This window comes from Cyprinus carpio, chromosome B12 (assembly GCF_018340385.1).
Source record: "Cyprinus carpio isolate SPL01 chromosome B12, ASM1834038v1, whole genome shotgun sequence".
Classification (NCBI taxonomy): Eukaryota; Metazoa; Chordata; class Actinopteri; order Cypriniformes; family Cyprinidae; genus Cyprinus; species Cyprinus carpio.
In genome coordinates, this window is record NC_056608.1 from 4,067,376 (window position 1) to 4,085,259 (window position 17,884).

Here is a 17,884-nt window from a genome sequence, read left to right on the forward strand (position 1 = left end):
TCTGGGGTTCGCCAACTTCTATCGGCGGTTTATTCGCAACTTCAGCCAACTAGCCGCACCTCTGACCGCCTTGACCTCCACCAAGACTACATTCAGGTGGTCAGACACAGTCGAGGCTGTGTTTGCCAAACTGAAGAGCTGCTTTGTTTCAGCCCCAATCTTGATAACCCCTGACCCATCACGTCAGTTTTTGTGGTGGAGGTCGATGCATCGGAGGTGGGGGTAGGAGCGGTGTTATCTCAGCGTTCTTCCTCAGATGACTAGGTCCACCCATGCGCGTACTTTTCTTATCGTTTATCTCCAGCCGAACGAAATTACGATATTGGTAACCGAGAGTTGTTGGCAGTCAAGATGGCATTGGAGGAGTGGCGCCACTGGTTAGAGGGATCGGGGGTTCCTTTTATTGTATGGACTGACCAGAAGAACTTAGAATATATTAGTACGGCTAAAAGGTTGAACTCCAGGCAGGCTGGTGGGCACTTTTTTTCTGACTGGGACGTTTTGATTTTACTATCTCGTACCGCCCGGGTTCCAAAAATATTAAACCCGATTCTTTATCACGTATTTTTGACCGTTCCGAACGCCCATCCACTCCCGAGTGTATTTTCCCTGAGACATTAGTGGTCTCCACACTCACATGGGAGATCGAATCGAAGGTTAAGACAGCCTTAGAAGGGGTAATGCCTCCGCCCGGGTGCCCACCGAATCGCTTATTTGTGCCGGAGGGATTACGGTCCAACGTTATCCAGTGGGGACATTGTTCTAATGTGGCTTGCCATCCAGGAGTTAACCCTCTAAGCGCCAAAGTCGCAAAATTGCGACAAGACGTCATACTTAATAAAATAGACTGTAGTTCCTAATATGGTGTAATATCTCATTTGTATTCCCTACCACTAGATGGCAGACATGTAGTACTTAGATTCTAGACCATCATTACGTCATGTTCCTATTCAAAGTGTTCGAGGAAATAGCAGAGCAAGTGAGCTCTCGTGTCATTGATGCGGAAGCAGTTCAGTTCATAGCGTGCGAGTAAATGGTGAGATTTATGAGAGAAAAATCGGCAAATGGCTAATACAAATTTGTACCGTGAGGATGTATTGCAAATGTTATTCGCTGATTCTGACTCTGAAGGGGAATATTTGCCTTTTGGAAATGACGATCGGTCATCTAATGGTCGCGCTTCTCCCGGTACATCTTTGCAGCGCAATGGTGCCGCCGTACAAGGCGAGAGTGTTCACGAAGCACAAACAAATGATCATCTCGACCCTTTGCCCAACGGGGATGAGGGTGGCAGGGGTGAACGTGGTCATAGTGTCCATAGGAGAGCTGTTGCTGATCGCGAGCGCTCTAAAGGCCGCTGGCAGACAGTACAGGTGCGGTCAGTGAGTAGGTGCGCTCTGCGCTGTGCCATGCAATGAGAGGACCCATACTCTCAATAACTATAAACTGTGTCGCCTAGATACCTGATTGGTTAGATAGCTGGTCAACTGATAAAAAAAAATAGGGACATGCATTTTACCATGGCACAGTAATATAGTAATAATTTACTACTTTTCCGTTCTTTTTTCTTTTTCTTTTTTTTTCCTGATCATTTGGAATGAGAATAAAAAGACAAAAAACAAACAAACAAACAAAAAAAAAAAAAACTTGCAAATAATTTCAAACATCCATTCAATATCTATTATTTCCTGAATATTACTGATGAACTGATCAAAAAGTAGGCTACTGGTCACATGCTTTTTACTACTATATAGTGTAGTAATATAGTAATAATTTTGTTCTTTTTTTCCTGTTTTATTGTTGGATTCCTCTTTTCTGATCATTTGGAATGAGGATAAAAAGACACACACACAAAAAAAAACATGCAAATAAGTTCAAACATCAATTCAATATCTAATATTTCCAGAATATTATGAAATTCGAGATGGCCGCCCCCGGTGACGTCATAATATGCAAATTAGACGAGTATATTTACACCCCACATAAACTTTCGGCCATGCCCAACATTTTTCTAATTCACAGTAGATTTCTATCTTTAAGCCCTTTAAATCAAAAAAACTTAGAAATATAAATGTAAAAATACACACAAAATTCTCCAAAAAACCCATCAACCCAAAAAATATAACCGTACTAAGTTTTTGGTCAAGCAACGATTCTGGTGGCCATTGATGGCTCGCGACATTCACAGTTTTGTGTTGGCTTGCTCGGTTTGTGCCACTGGTAAGACTTCCAATCGACCCCCTGATGGGTTACTTCAACCGCTGCCGGGTGCCTTCGAGACCCTGGTCCCACATCGCTCTAGATTTTATCACCGCCCTCCCGCCCTCTCAGGGCAACACGGTAGTTTTGACCGTGGTGGACCGGTTCTCGAAGGCGGCCCATATTATTCCCTTGCCCAAATTACCCTCAGCCAAGGAGACAGCGGTGAACATTGTAGATCACATCTTTCGGTTACATGGCATCCCGATAGACGTGGTTTCCAACAGGGGACCCCAATTTGTGTCCAAATTTTGGCGAGAGTTCTGTAGATTACTGGGGGCGACTGTAAGTCTGTCCTCAGGGTTTCATCCCCAGAGCAATGGTCAAACCGAAAGAGCCAACCAAGATTTGGAAAGGGTGTTGCGATGTTTGGTTTCCAAGAATCCTTCCTCCTGGAGCCAACAATTGTCGATGGTGGAGTACGCCCACAATACCTTACCCATATCAGCTACGGGCCTATCACCATTTGAATGTAGTGTAGGTTACCAGCCACCTATTTTTCCCAGTCTGGAATCCGAAGTCGCAGTCCCCTCCGTTCACGCCTTCATCCAGAGGTGTCACCGCACTTGGACTAGAGCCCGCGAGACTCTACTCCAAGTGGGGGCGCGCACCAAGGCTAAAGCCGATCGCCACCGGTCTAGGCCTCCCGTATACATCGTGGGTCAAAAAGTGTGGCTTTCTACTAAGAATATTCCTCTCCGCTCCGTATCTAATAAGTTGGCTCCCAAATTTATTGGCCCGTTTACTGTCACCAAGATCATTAGTCCGGTGGCAGTCCGCCTCAAACTCCCTCCTGCGTACAGGAGAATTCATCCCGCCTTTCATGTGTCTAAAATTAAGCCCGTTTTTTCATCCCCCTATTAATCCGCCTACCCCGGTTCCCCCCCCGCCGCGACTCGTAGATGGGGAGACCACTTATTCGGTCAATCGCATTCTGGACTCTAGACGGAGGGGACGCGGATTCCAGTACTTGGTGGACTGGGAAGGTTACGGTCCGGAGGAGAGAAGTTGGGTACCTGCTAGGGACATCCTGGATCACTCTCTTATCGATGATTACAATCGACAGGTAAGCGGTTCTGGGGACGCCAGGAGGCGTCCTTAGGAGGAGGGGTACTGTCACGGTTCATGAATCCACTGTCTCCTGCTGGTTTGTTGTGACGTCATGTTAATTGTTTCATGTGGGTGTTACCGCTGATCGGCTGATCAGCGGCAGGTTCGGCTCGTTACAGCAGCCTATTTAATGCCCGGTCTTTTGTCTCTTGTTTGTCAGATCGTTGTGTGAGGTCCGCGTGGTGTTTGTCTGTTCGAGATTCAGCGTTCCTGCTTCATGCTCTGTTTCCTGTTTGGTCGTCTCTGGATTTATGTTATCAGTACGGATACCTCGCCTTCACCAATTCCACCAACGCACTCAAGGGGATTGTTAATTCATCACTATCTCCACCAATGCACTCAAGGGAATTGTCAGGTCTTCACCACTTCCATCATCGCACTCAAGGGAATCTACTCACCTGTCTGTGCTGCCACCGAAGTCCCTGCGTAATTCTCCAAAAGCCAGTCATCATCACATATTCTTAATAAACCTCATTATTACTTGCAGTTGCCTCCTGTCCTTTATCACGCCGTGACACTTACAGTCTTTCTATCTGTTGGAACTGCCAGTTGGCTGACTATACCACTGCCTTGGCCATTCAGTCAAACCTCTTAAAATGTTTTGGTCTGACAGACATGGATCTGCACAGACGACATGGCAACTCCCTCAATCCTTTTTATCAACTTTGTCTTCAACTTTGGAAATTCATTCCTCTCTCTTTTATCTGCAAAAGCACATACTTAGAATGTCAATTACTGCTACTGCCAAAGTTCACAATGTCTCTGATGGTAGCCACATTGACTAACATCCACCTGGACAAACCTCAACCAGCTGACTTCCTAGAATTTCTGGCCTCATTTTTCACTGCAGCACACAATGCAAGTAAACAGGCTCACCATTAACTGTATCCCTAACCACAATCTTGTCGCTTTCTTACAGTTCTCTAAACACCTTTTTCTCCAGTTGTCTGTCATTCTCTCTGAATCACCGCTGACTTGAGCAAGTATCAATCTCTCATCTCCTCCCTCTCCTTCACTTGTTTCTGCTGCCAAGGTCACTTACTACTGAAACAAGATCAGCAACACTTCAGACACGTGCAGACTATTCACAGGATCTTGTACAAGACATCTTTTCAACTCCATTCTATCATATCAATGCGTTTGGCTAATTTCCCACTATATTTAAGCAGGCCTGGATGACCCCACAACACCTAACCCTACAACAGTTGAAAGCTACAGACTAGTGCTGTCAATGTTTCTGTCAATACATTGAAATATTTATGTTTATCAGCTCTAAGGTTTCCTGGAGAGAATATGTGTCAAAGTCACATCGGCTAATCATTGGGGTGCAGGGTTCAGTGCTTGGTCCTTCTTAAAGGGGACCTATTATGGAAAATTTACTTTTGCATGGTGTTTGGACATGAATGTGTGTTGGCAATGTGTGTACACAACCACCCTATAATGATAAAAATCCACCCACTCCTTTCTTTTTTTTTTGTAATCCCATAAATCATAAGCAGAGTCTCGCAACTACCTGTTTTCTGACTTGGTGCTAATGTGACATCACAATAGCCACAGGCCCCACCCACGAATGTTGACAGACACTGCCGCTTTAACAGAACCGCCCTGAGTGAGTTCACAGTGATTTGTACACAGTCCGCCATTGCTGCACTGACGAGAATGTCTCCCAAACGTTTAAGGTGTTCTGTAGCTGGATGTATTAATCCACATAGCTCTCTCCATTTACTCCCAAAATCTGAGCCACTGAAGAAGAGGTGGATTAATTTTGTTTTCAAAGAAAATTAGTTTATGTCTGTGCAAATCATTTTACACCGGACTACTTTGTGAATGAGGGTCAGTATAAAGCAGGTTTTGCACAAAAGTTGCTCCTGAAGGATGTAGCAGTACCAACTGTTCGTGATCCAGCTAACGTTTCCTCTCCAGAAGAAGTAAGTATCACACGTTAGTTTTCCAAATTGCCATTCTGGAAGAGTTTCTTGGCACTTTGTAAGGCTAATGTTCCTAAAGCTACCATTGTCTATCTGTTTTCACTGATGCTGCCATCACGTGCTACCAGAATGATCGTAAATAGGAATGTGGGAGCTAAAATTGCATATGAAAGCAATGTGAAATCAACCACCGGAATTAGTGGAGCCCATAATCACAAATAGGGATTATAAAGTTTGTATGGCACCATGAGTTATTTTTATTGCATCATGCTCCCATCTGTGTAATACATAAAGTGCTTTTTTTATGCACAGTACAATCAGATGACTGACTTTTAAACCGAGTGCGTTTTCTGTAAAGATAACAGGCTAATAGTGGAGTGTTTATTTGCAAAAGCTAGCACCAGTATTGCCGGAGCTTGAGCTCTTGAGGCTCCACCCTCTTCTCCGGGAGCACCAGCTCATTTGCATTTTTAAAGGGAAAGACGAAAACTGCACGTTTTGGCTCATACCCTAAAAGTGGCAATTTTAACTAGCTATAGAAAATGATCTGTAAGGTTTTTTTGAACTAAAACTTCACACACACTGGGGACATCAGAGACTTATTTTACATCTTGTAAAAAGGGGCATAACAGGTCACCTTTAATGTAGACTTTCTGTTCTGTTTGCTTTCTGCTCTTATTACTTATTATTTTCGGACCCTGCAGGTAGACACATTTATCTAATGTATCTACTATGAAAAACACTATTTTTGTAGTTCTGTAAATGTCACTGAAAATGCTAATAAAAAGATCTGAAATAAACACTATTCTTGTTTATGAAACTTCATATAAAATGGATGCTGAAAATTTGTGTAATCACAACAAAACAAGACAACTTGAATTATTCTGTTTACATTAACTCAAAGTCTCCAACCATCTAGCATTAAAATGAATTGCGGGGTGCAAAAATGGAATTTGTTTAATCATAAAGCAGTTAGTCAAGGGAAAGCTAGTGAGATAGATACGGTTGCTTTGTTAATTTTTAGATATAAACTCAAATGCATTTTGATTTTGCTGAATTGTATGTTGATGATAAACTCTAGGTTTCAGAGCTGGCCAAACAGTCGAGTATACAGTATGCAGTGGCGGCTCTTCATGGGAGGCATAGCCTCCCCAAAATTGAAATGAGGTGAAAATGGGAGGAGGACTATTTAATGTTAATAAAATTCACAATTAATTTCAGTTCATGTCTCAGAATGTGTATTTTTTGTTTGTAATGTCACAGTTGTAATACCATAAAAATGTTAATGAAGTTGTAAAGCGCTGCATGTCTATCGCGAATGTGCCGAATCTGCTGATGTAATTATAACCGCTAGATGACAGAGAAGGGGAGGGGAAGATGCTTGTGCCTCCGTTAGTAAAAAAAAAAAAATAGCCAATCAGCATCAAGTGTTCACTTTCAGCGCTGAAGACTCCCTACAAAAAAAACATACAATCATCATATTTTACTGTCTATGGGCTATAGCCTCCCTTCTGGTATATCATCCAATCATCATAGAGACGTAAATTACATTTTACAGTTTGAACGTAGTACTTATGAGGCACGAAGTACTTATGAGCAGCTATATTTTATATTTGATCGCCAACAGATTTACAAAGCTGTCATTGAAACAGTATATATACAAATTAAAAAAGGGAAAACACGTCTAAGCTGGATATATAATACAGCAGTCAGCTATATTAAATGGCACAACAGGCAGCTCTCTTTTAACACAGACTTTCAAGAAGGGATGGATGTTTGCCTTAGGTGAAAGGACAGGTAAGTGAAATTATTTTATATTGTTGTATGTGTGTCGTTTTCTTTACGTTTTCTGTCTAAAAGCAACCAATTGCATTTTAAAGCGGTTAAACGAATAATAATAATAATCGGCAGGGATCCCAGACCAATACAATTAGTGTGCCTCCTCTATTTTAAAACCCACGAGCCGCCACTGAGTATATGTAACACATACGCCATGTGTTAGGTTCATGTCAACAACATTCAGCCAGAAAGGACTTCAAGTGGTTGGAATATTTCAGCTGCTGTAGCTGTTCTGATATAGTGATCTATTTTAGGGACATTGTGTGACTTCATAGACTCACTGAGAGGCATTAAGTTTTGGAACGTGTCATTTGTGGTCAAGACTAACAATTTTAATAAAGTGCATTATCAGTATTATTGATTGATGAATTGTAGCAAGTAGTATGTTAAAGTAATATGTTAAAGTAAACATAACTCACGAACTTAAATACGGTATGTTTTATCATTAATATTATTTTTTACATTAGTTCTTAAGAAAACTTCATGTGTCAGTCAAATTTACTTGAGAATTTCTACTTGAAGTCTCTTAGTTAGTTGTTTCCTAGCATTTTTCATGTAAATATACTCTAAAAATATTTCAGTTTTCAGTGTAAGTAAAAACACTTAACGTTGATTGTGAAGGCTATTTAATGATTAATTCACTAGTTACCTTCAACAGTATCTTCAACTGTGGTCTCTTCATCTTCACCTTCATCTCCAGCCTCCTCCTCATCTTCATCAGCAGTTTCCTTCTCCTCATCTACCTCTTCCTCTTCCTCACCTGGCGCTCCCTCATCCTCTGCGGCTGTTTCTTCTTCCTCTGTTATCTGTTGTGCTGAATCCTCTTCTTCTGCTAATCCTTCTAGTACTTCTACCTCCTCTTCCTCTGCCTCCTCCTCTTCTGCCAATTCTAGCTCTTCCTCTGTGTATTCCCCCTCTTCTTCTTCATCTGCTCCCTCTTCTGCGTCATCCTCTTCCTCATCCTCAGCTTCTGCCTCAGCTGCTTCTGCCTCCTTAGTTATCTCCTCTTCCTCAGAAGCTTCCTCTCCATTGTCTTCATCTTCAGCTCCCTCTGCTTCCCCACCTCCTCCCATCTCTTCATCTACTTCTTCAGATACATCTCCAACCTCCTTCTCATCAGCCACCTCCTCTTTCTCACCTCCAGTAGGGTCCAGACCAATCAGCACCTCGGCTTCCTCACTTCTCAGCTTTTCTTCAGCCTGCACAGAATCCCCGAACGGTCCTGTGCAAAACAGAGCTACGATAAACCCCAACAGCCAGCTACGTGAAGCTATCATCTTGCAGTTGCTCCCTCACACAAATACAGTCAAACAGTTTATATAAAATATGTTTGTATCCACCCAAGAAGAGCAGTTTCTTATGGGGTTCAAAGATTCAAGATCTTTGGATCTTTGGACCAAGAACTTGGAAGTGCAGTCGCTGGATCCACCAGAGGGAATTAGAGAGGTAGTTGAGTGACAGAGAGGGGGCTGGTCTCTGTTGTAAGGTCACATGTACACTTGCACCATTCAGAGAATGGAGTAGAACAGAGGAACATACTGAGATGATTGACAGGGCCACATGCACAAGACACACTTCAAATGCCCTTTTATATTACTACTTTGTCTATGTGAGAGAAAATGAGATATACAAGTGCTCATGAGTAATGGAAGATTATAGGAAGGTACAAATCAACTTTAGGACCAACATTACACAAACATAGACCCAACCGAGTGAAGCCAGTCCCATTTTGACCCTCCTTAAGCCTGGCTGTGTCTGCTGGGTGGGAAGCTATATAAAGAGGATCTCAATAGTAGCAGTACACTGCATGATCTGACCTTCAATAGATCAGTTCACTCAGCTGCTGAAACTCCACCCCTCCCTTGCTCGCTCGTGCTTTCCCTATATCAGGTCATTTTTCTAAAGGTCACCTCTATACATCATAATCACTGCATACCCTAATATTTACTGCTGTATGCACCTGCTACCATTTACGTCACCAGATGGTGAAAATGAAATGTATTTGTATTCACTTTCAGGAATATTTTCACATCTAAAAACTCTCCACAGGTTCCTTTAGAAGTTTTTTTTCTTAACGCAGAATTCTTTCCTGACTCATACTGGAAAACTAGCGCACTTTTTGTCCAAAAAATGATAAGAACACATACAGTATATATACCTTCTTTGAGAAGTATTTTCACTTAAAGGGATACTCTTCCCCAAAATTAAAATTTTGACATTAATCCCTTACCCCCATGTCGTTCCAAACCCTTAAAAGCTTCGTTCGTCTTCGGAACACAATTTTAGATATTTTGGACGAAAATCGGGAGGCTTGTGACAGTTCAATTGACTGCCAAGTAAAATACACTGTCAAAGTCCAGAAAAGTATGAAAAGCATCATCAGAATAGCCCATCTGCCATCAGTGGTTCACCCATAACATTGTGAAGCAACGAGAATACTTATTTTACAAGAATAAAACAAAAATAACTACTTCATTCAACAATTTGTCTCCTCTGTCTCTCTCCACATCACTGTAGTGCCATTTTGGAGAATATGAGCTGAACGCAGCAAGGTTATGCTCTTCTGTGTCAGCCGCACCACAAGGATACATTTTCTACATGTATTTATGTTTTGATTTGAAAGAAAACAGCACATCCTTGTGTCGTAGCTGACACAGAATAGCATACGCTGCTTGCGTTCAGCTCATATTCTCCAAAAAGGCGCTTCGGTGAAATGGAGAGTCACAGAGGAGACGAATTGTTGAATAAAGTCGTTTTTTTTTTTTTATTCGCATACAAAAAGTATTCTCATCGCTTCATAACGTTACGATTGAATCACTGATGGCAGATGGACTATTCTGATGATGCTTTTCATACTTTCTGGACCTTAACAGTGTATTTTACTTGGCAGTTTATGGTACAGTCACAAGCCAAAATATCTTAAAACGTGTTTCGAAGACGAACAAAGATTTACAGGTTTGGAACTACATGGGGGTAAGTGATTAATGACAAAATTTTCATTTTGGGGTGGAGTATTCCTTTAAGCGTTGCAAGCCATGCTTGTTTTCTCTCGTCAGTCTTTGACTGGTTTGCTGGTGCTAAAAACAAATAATTATCAGAAATTCCTTTATTAGCTTGACCTTGAGCTCTTTTTTTTATCCCAGCAGTATACAAAAATGTTTTTGTTTAATTAAGTTTCTGTTTTTACCCAGTATTAACATAAGTTCTTGTGGGGACCGGAATATGACAACAGTTCAATGAAACGTACAATCCGCCAATGGGGCTGCTTATTGGTTGCTTAGGAAAACATATACTTAAAAACTCTGAAATCAAGATTGGATCTCGGTGATCCATGAACCAGTGTCAATATGGTTTTATAATGTAGACATTTTTTTAATTATACATTTCTATATCTTGTTTTCATGGGGTTTTAAGGATCCTCAAGTATCCTGTGTGTGTTTAGATATAGATAGATAGATAGATAGATAGATAGATAGGTGTGTGTGTGTATGTGTGTGTGAGTCATAGTTAATTGTCTCTTATTGGCCTGATTAGCCACAAAACAAGCCATACAAATTAATAAAAGAATACATATTATATACAGACACTTAGAGTTTGAAAGATTAGTAGAGATTTAATTGATTACATTTTCAAGAAGAACATTTGCAAAAGAGTCTTCTCTCATCACTAAATTATAATTCTTGGCTGTCACATAACTAAAACCTATTGCCATTTTTTGAAGTGACAAACCATCCAACTTAAACTTCCTGTTATAATGGATAATAATAACAGAGGAAATTAGTGGGGTCTACAAGTCCAGAGAGTCCATAGGGATGGCTTCAGTTTTTGAGGGGTGAGGGTTTGGGAGGAGAGAACATGGTGAAGGATCTTTGTTGCCCCTGAAATCCGAGATGTAAACTTGGACACACAATCTATTTATCTCCTCCCTGTCTGCTGATTCTGTTCTGCTGAGGTTGCCAAAACAGTACAATCCTTTAAATAGTTGCATGAGATATTATTGTTTCAAAATGTATTTTAAAAGTGTAATACAAAAAAAAAAAAAAAGAATACAATATCACAAATAAGACAATGAAGAACTCATAAAACTCATCACAGAATCAAACATATAAATATCCAAAAATAGAAAAAAAGAAAGACCCAAACAAAATCCGAGGACATTGTTACAGAATGCAATTACAGTATGAATCTTATGAAAAAAAATATTTTGCTATATTTAAAATGTAAACAATAATTACAGCATTCCAGTTCCATATTTGAGTGCAAGAAGTATTCAATTATAGATTTTTTGTTTGTTTGGTTTGTCAAATAATAAAGTTAGACATTAAAACATCCCTTTTGAACATTAGACTTATTTCATGTACTGTAACATATGTGTGTCAAGATATGTGCCAAGACTATATAATCAACGAATGTGAGTTTTTCATAGGTTTTTGGTTCAAAAATACAAAAAAATTAAGTTACAGTATGCTTTGTTAGTTCCTACTGCAGCTTTTAAAGGGATAGTCCACCAAAAAATCATTTACTCACCCTCAAGTTTTTCCAAACAAACAGTTGCTGGTCCCCACGGACTTCCATAATATTTTTTCATACTATTGAAGTCAGTGTGGACCAGCAACTGTTTGGTTACCAATGTTCTTCAAAGTCTCTTTTATGTTCAGCAGAAAAAAAACAAAATTAATACAGGCTTGGGTACAACTTCAGCATGAGTAAATGATGACAGAATATTCATTTTTGGGTGAACTATCCTTTTAAGCCATTAATCAAAAACATTTCTTTGTTTGTTTTTATTTTACAATGTTATAGCTCTATAAAATCAGATTCTAAGAAGACAATTACCCTGATCTTATAATAAAACCTAACGATAAAAGTAATCTCTGAATGTAACATGACATAATTGACCTATTAGTGTACAGTGAGTTCAAGGACATTCTGTGCCCTGTTCTCTTCCCGTGATCACATGGAAAACCAGGACAGGTCATTTGGGAGCACTAAACTTGTAAGAGCAGGATGAACCATGAAGAGACCAGGATGACCAGTTTAAAAATGGAAACCAGAACAATACGGGCAGTTTTTTGTGACAGGTTTCACTAGCTCTCTGCAGCTTCTTGTGTCCGTGAGAGATATAGACGAATACAGGAAAGTAGGCTTTTTTCATTTTTCATTGGAGGCTGAAATTAAAGCTGATGACAAACAGATGAACTATCAGTTTAGGCTGGAAATGAAAAAAAAAAAAAGTCTTGATTGTCACACAATGGCAAATATATTCAACTAAGGGGCCGTTTACACGACAACATTTTCAGCCAAAAACGGGAAACCTTTTATGCATTTTGCCTGCTCGTTTACACAACAACAGTGTTTTGGGAACTGAAAACGCATATCCTTGAGATTTTTTTTTAGATCACACCACCGTTGTCGTTTCTGTGTAAACACCCAATACGGGAATCTTTGAAAACGGTGGCATCATGCACATGCAAAGTACATGTTAGGTATGTAGACCAGGGTTTCTGCAGGATTTTTAAGCTCAAATTGAAGACTTTTTAAGACCTGCACAACTAAAATTAATACCACATGAGCGGGGGGTAGGGCAATGTCTATAGTACCATATTAAACTGTAATATTACTGTTAAAAGCATAATTTACAGTTCAGATAAGTTTTCACAAAAACAAAGTTTTATAAAACGATAAACTTTACATTTCAGCCTTTAAACCATTGTTAAGAAATAAATTATTATATATATAAAATATATATAAAATACCAATAAATTATTATATCAATTAAATAACGTAAATTAGGGGTGTGTGAAATTGACAAAAACATCATATCTCGATAATATTCTGGGATTTTATCGATAATGATAATTAGACAATATTTTGCTGAGTGTGTTACTGCACTGATATCTTAAGGACTACCTTGGATAGCTGACTCCTGATTTTTTTTTGATATTCTTCATATTCTGTGCGATCAGTTCACAGCAGTAATAGAAATTAATAATTTCCAACAAGTTTTATGGGCATTTTTACCTTTAAGCCATTTTTTCTAAAAGTGTGCACCATCTTTTGAGTCAAATTCTTGCATTTGGGTTGTTACCAAGCCAATTAAATCAGTATCAACAAAATGTATCTTTGCAATGCAGAGGAAACACAGAAGCTGCATTAGAGGTGGTGTCTAGATGTATTTACACAATGTTTAAAGCAGCTCTGAGGGACATTAAATACTTTAACCTGCAATTACAAATGTAGAAATAATGTTTTGATATTTTAAACATAAAACATTGAAAACTGATGTTCGAAAATATAAAAAAAATTAAAATTTACCTTAAATGTGAAATTAAAACCACCAGCAGGTGGCAGCAAGTCACTGTTAATAAGTGAGTCATTGTGATTTTCGCATTGGTCTGAATGCTGAACAAAACAACAGTTTTATTGAAATTGCTCATTCATTCTCTGCCAGCAGGTGGAGCGTTTGGTAGAAATATAACTGTTTCCCCGGTAACAGCAAAACACAAAGCAGCATGGCACTGAACTGTGTACATGCAACGCTTGTGTTTATTTCATGAAATCATAGCCTTTTGAAGTTAAATCATCACATTCAGCCATATCGCAATACTGGTCTTTCCGTCCCCAAATTTAAGACCTCTTGAAAGACCTTCTTGTACAATTTAAGACTTTTTAAGGCCTTAAATTTGATACAACTAAATTTAAGACTTTAAGACCCCACGGAAACCCTGGTAGACATGCATAGTACATGTCGATTTTAAAGGCAAGCACGAACAAAAATACACAACAATGGCGGAGTACATGGTACTGTTGTTGCTGCTCAAGAGTTGGCTAACGCTTCTTCAACAAAGTGTGAATTTACTTCACCAATATTACATCCAACAGCGGAGATGCATCATATACATAATATAGTCATCACTTCCCTACAGGTACTGTTTACTAACAAGGTGACAGCGCCAACTACTGGTCTGGCATACGTAATACAGTGTTTTTGACCATTTTTGCAGATTTGTGTAAACGCGAATCATTTTGAAAACATTACCGTGTATTAGGGCTGGGCGATATATCGAATATTAGGAATAATATCCGAATAATTTTGGCGACGATGTAAAATTTGAAAATATCGTCAATATCAAATATTTCAAATTTAAGCATATATTTCCCAGAAGAACGCGCCGAATGTCCTAAAAGGAACATGTAACTGCGGACTGCTCTACATGCCTCTACTATAAGAGCTTTCATGAGAGCGGTTGCCAGATAACAAGAGTTTAAATCGCCGAATCAGAGCTTTGCTGTTACAAGGATACATTTTCTGCCCGGTGTTTGCTTATTTTAAGCAATCTGGCAACCATGCGCACGTGCTCACTCCTCATTGCGGAAGCACTGCCGACGATGATCTGAAAACACTAACAAGCTGGAGTTTAGCGATCTAATGAAAGCGTCGTTCTGCTGGTCTGTGTTCTGTGATAAGATCTCGACTGTATTGTTTGTGATTGTGATCGCTGAATAAATGCACTTACTCGACCACTGATGTTTGAATAGAGAAACATAGGCTATGGTCATTTGGATTTACTATTAGGGAATTTCACTGTTATATTTAACATTTCCAGTTTTCATAATATAGACAGAGTGCAAAAGTCTTTGGTATTCATTTATGTGTATATATATATATATATTTGAATATATGAAATAGCTATGTGCTTCAGCAACTAGCTCTCCATCAAGAGGGTTTTTTAGTGTCAGTGGGAACATAGTTTCATGCCACAGAGCTTCTCTAAAAAACCGCAGACAGTTGACAGACTTGTGTTCTTAGCTAAAAAAAAACTTGTAAAAAAAATAAAAATAAAATACCTATCATTTAATTATTTCCCCCAGTTGCATAGTTTAAATTGTGAATTGCATGCACTTAAAAAGTTGACAGCATGCACTTTCTGTACTTGTTTTGTTACATATAGGCCTACATGTGTTCATTTAATAAAATGCGATCACTTGGTCTAGATTTTTTTTTTAACTGCTTAAATTAGCTGTTCAATCTCAATTGTTTTTGTTGTTTTTTTTTTTAATGGGGCAAAAGAAAATCATGTTTTTTTTTTTATTTAAATGCAAATGCAATAATATCAAGATATATATCGAACATCGTAAAAAAAAAAAAAGACAACATCGAGATATCATTTTTTTTAATATATATATATTGCCCAGCCCTACCATGTATACGTGAAACTTTTTAAAAACGCAAGGGAAAAACTTTTCTGTTTTTGACTACATCATTGGCATGTAAACGTAGCCTAAAGCAGTGGTTCTCAACTGGTTTGACTGGACATCAACAAAAAAGTTGATAAATATTTTAATGTTTTCTCTATCCTCTATCCTTATATTTTACACACTGTGTCATTTCCAGACAGACGTTTACAGCATTTCACATTATACTGCCAAAATAAAAGCTATTATTTGAAAAGGTTACAAGTTTGATGTTTTGAGTGTTTAAAGGTGAAGAATTTAAGACATGCATATTAGTTTTATAACTTTAAGATAAAAAAAATTATAACATTATCACATATACATTTTTATTTTACAGTAGAAGTATAGTTTACAACGAGTATATTTCTGTCATTCTTTTTTATAATTAGAGTTAAAAAGCAAAATAATAATAACAACAACAGTTCAAATCATTTTGACTAAATTTTTATGCAGGCTGACAGACAAGATATATAGTTAGATAATTTTAAAGTGATAAAGTGCTAAAAAAAAATATAAATATTTTATCTGTTTACTTGCATATCATGTGACTATTAATCGACATCAGAGTACCATGAATATGCAAATATGCTGTTAAATTACAGAAATATTAACTTAAAATCTCTATTTATTTATTTATTTATTTATTTATTTGAACCCTTCTTTTAAATGATCACTTATTATTTTTACATGCAATTCTTGAATCTTTTATTTTTGTGAGCCACCAGTTGAGAAACACCGTGCTAAAATATATGTGAGTATTGTGACAGAAGCAGGTTTACCTTTGCGAGTCGGGTGTGCTTTAGGGCTCTTCACTGTACTGCTCTGAGACAGAGATTCCATAATCCACACAAGAGAAGATGTACAGAACTCCATCTGCATACAGGGGAGCATTCATCTATCAACATCAGCTAGATATAGTCGATATGCAGTGTAATACAGATATCACATCATGTGCCCTTACATCTGATTCTAGTGTTCGCAGTCTGCGGTCAACATCTCTGATCTCACCAACCTGTTTAATGACACCACTCCAGTCTGAAACACATCACATCAACATTCTGCTTTAATCTGAAGAACAACAATTTTTGATCATATTTTGATTTGATTTATATATGACTCAGATTGACAGTTTATACTTTTTTTTTTGCAAGTAAAAGGCCTTTTAGTATAATTGTATAAACATCCGCCTTCAGGCCATAGTTCACCTGTCATTTTGCTTAGAAATCTTTACTGATTTTCAGAAAAGTAAACATAACAATGACATTTATATTGTTAGTAATACAGTATTTCAAGATGAACACTTACTGGGCCAAAGCAACTAGGTTTGCTAGATTATCCATGCATCATTTTTTTTAAAATAAAAAATCAAGTTGAAAGGTATCAAACATGATTTCTCAATCATCAATGTATTATGTAGCTTTAAATGTTTTTAAATTTTATTTTAGTCTGTTGTGCTGTTATAACGAGCTCAATGATTACATTTCAAGCTATCAGAATTTCAACTTACTTTTGGCCATATAAAATTACCATCTGCACCAAATGTTTTTTATTAATTTTGTTATCTTACTATGCTGCCCATGACTCAAGGAAAATGTGGCAAGGCCTAGCACACATCACAGATTACAAAGGCTGGACATCTGCAAACAGCTCTGTATCTCTGCCCGACGAACTCAACCTCTTTTAATGCACGTTTTGAAGCCCTAAACACTGATGCCTGGACAACACTGGAAGTGACTCCTGATGAGGGGGATCGGGCACTGACGCTAACCCCCACACAGGTTTATAAGTCACTGAGTAAAGTGAACACACGCAAGGCAGTAAGTCAGGTTAGCATCCAAGGACGTGTACTTAGGATTTGTGCTTCAGAGCTAACCAGTGTAAACACTGGCGTATTCAATCTTTCCCCCACAATAGCTACAGTCCATGTCTGTTTCAAGTCCACCACTATCATCCCTGTCCCAAAGAAAGCCACAGTTTCAAGTCTGAATGACTACAGACCAGTGGCTCTCACACCGGTTCTCATGAAGTCTTTTGAGAGTCTCATCAAGAAACACATTCTAGGCACTGTACCAGCCCCCCTGGACCCATTACAGTTTGCGTACAGGACTAATAGATCAACAGAGGATGCCATTTCATTTGCCCTTCACAAAATCCTAACTCACCTGGCTATGCCAGACTGCTTTTCATTGATTACAGTTCGGCATTCAACACTATCATCCCCTCCAAACTCATAAACAAGCTGTATAACCTGGGCCTGCCTTCTGCACTGTGTAACTGGATACTGAGCTTCCTCACCAGTAGACCTCAACACGTCCGCCTCAGAAAACACTCCTCCAGCACCATCATTGAACACAGGCATTCCTCAGGGACATATACTCAGCCCGATGATGTACACTCTTTTCACACATGACTGTGTTGCTACCTATCCTAACACCACCATCATAAAATTTGCAGATGACACCACAGTCATTGGCCTTATTACAAACAATGGTGAGACTGCATACTGGAAAGAA

The 17,884-nt window shown here is 38.8% G+C and overlaps 1 pseudogene; it reads right to left on the bottom strand.

Annotated features, from left to right (window-relative positions):
- Positions 1-17,884, bottom strand: part of LOC109091872 — a 57,382-nt pseudogene that overhangs the window by 7,066 nt on the left and 32,432 nt on the right.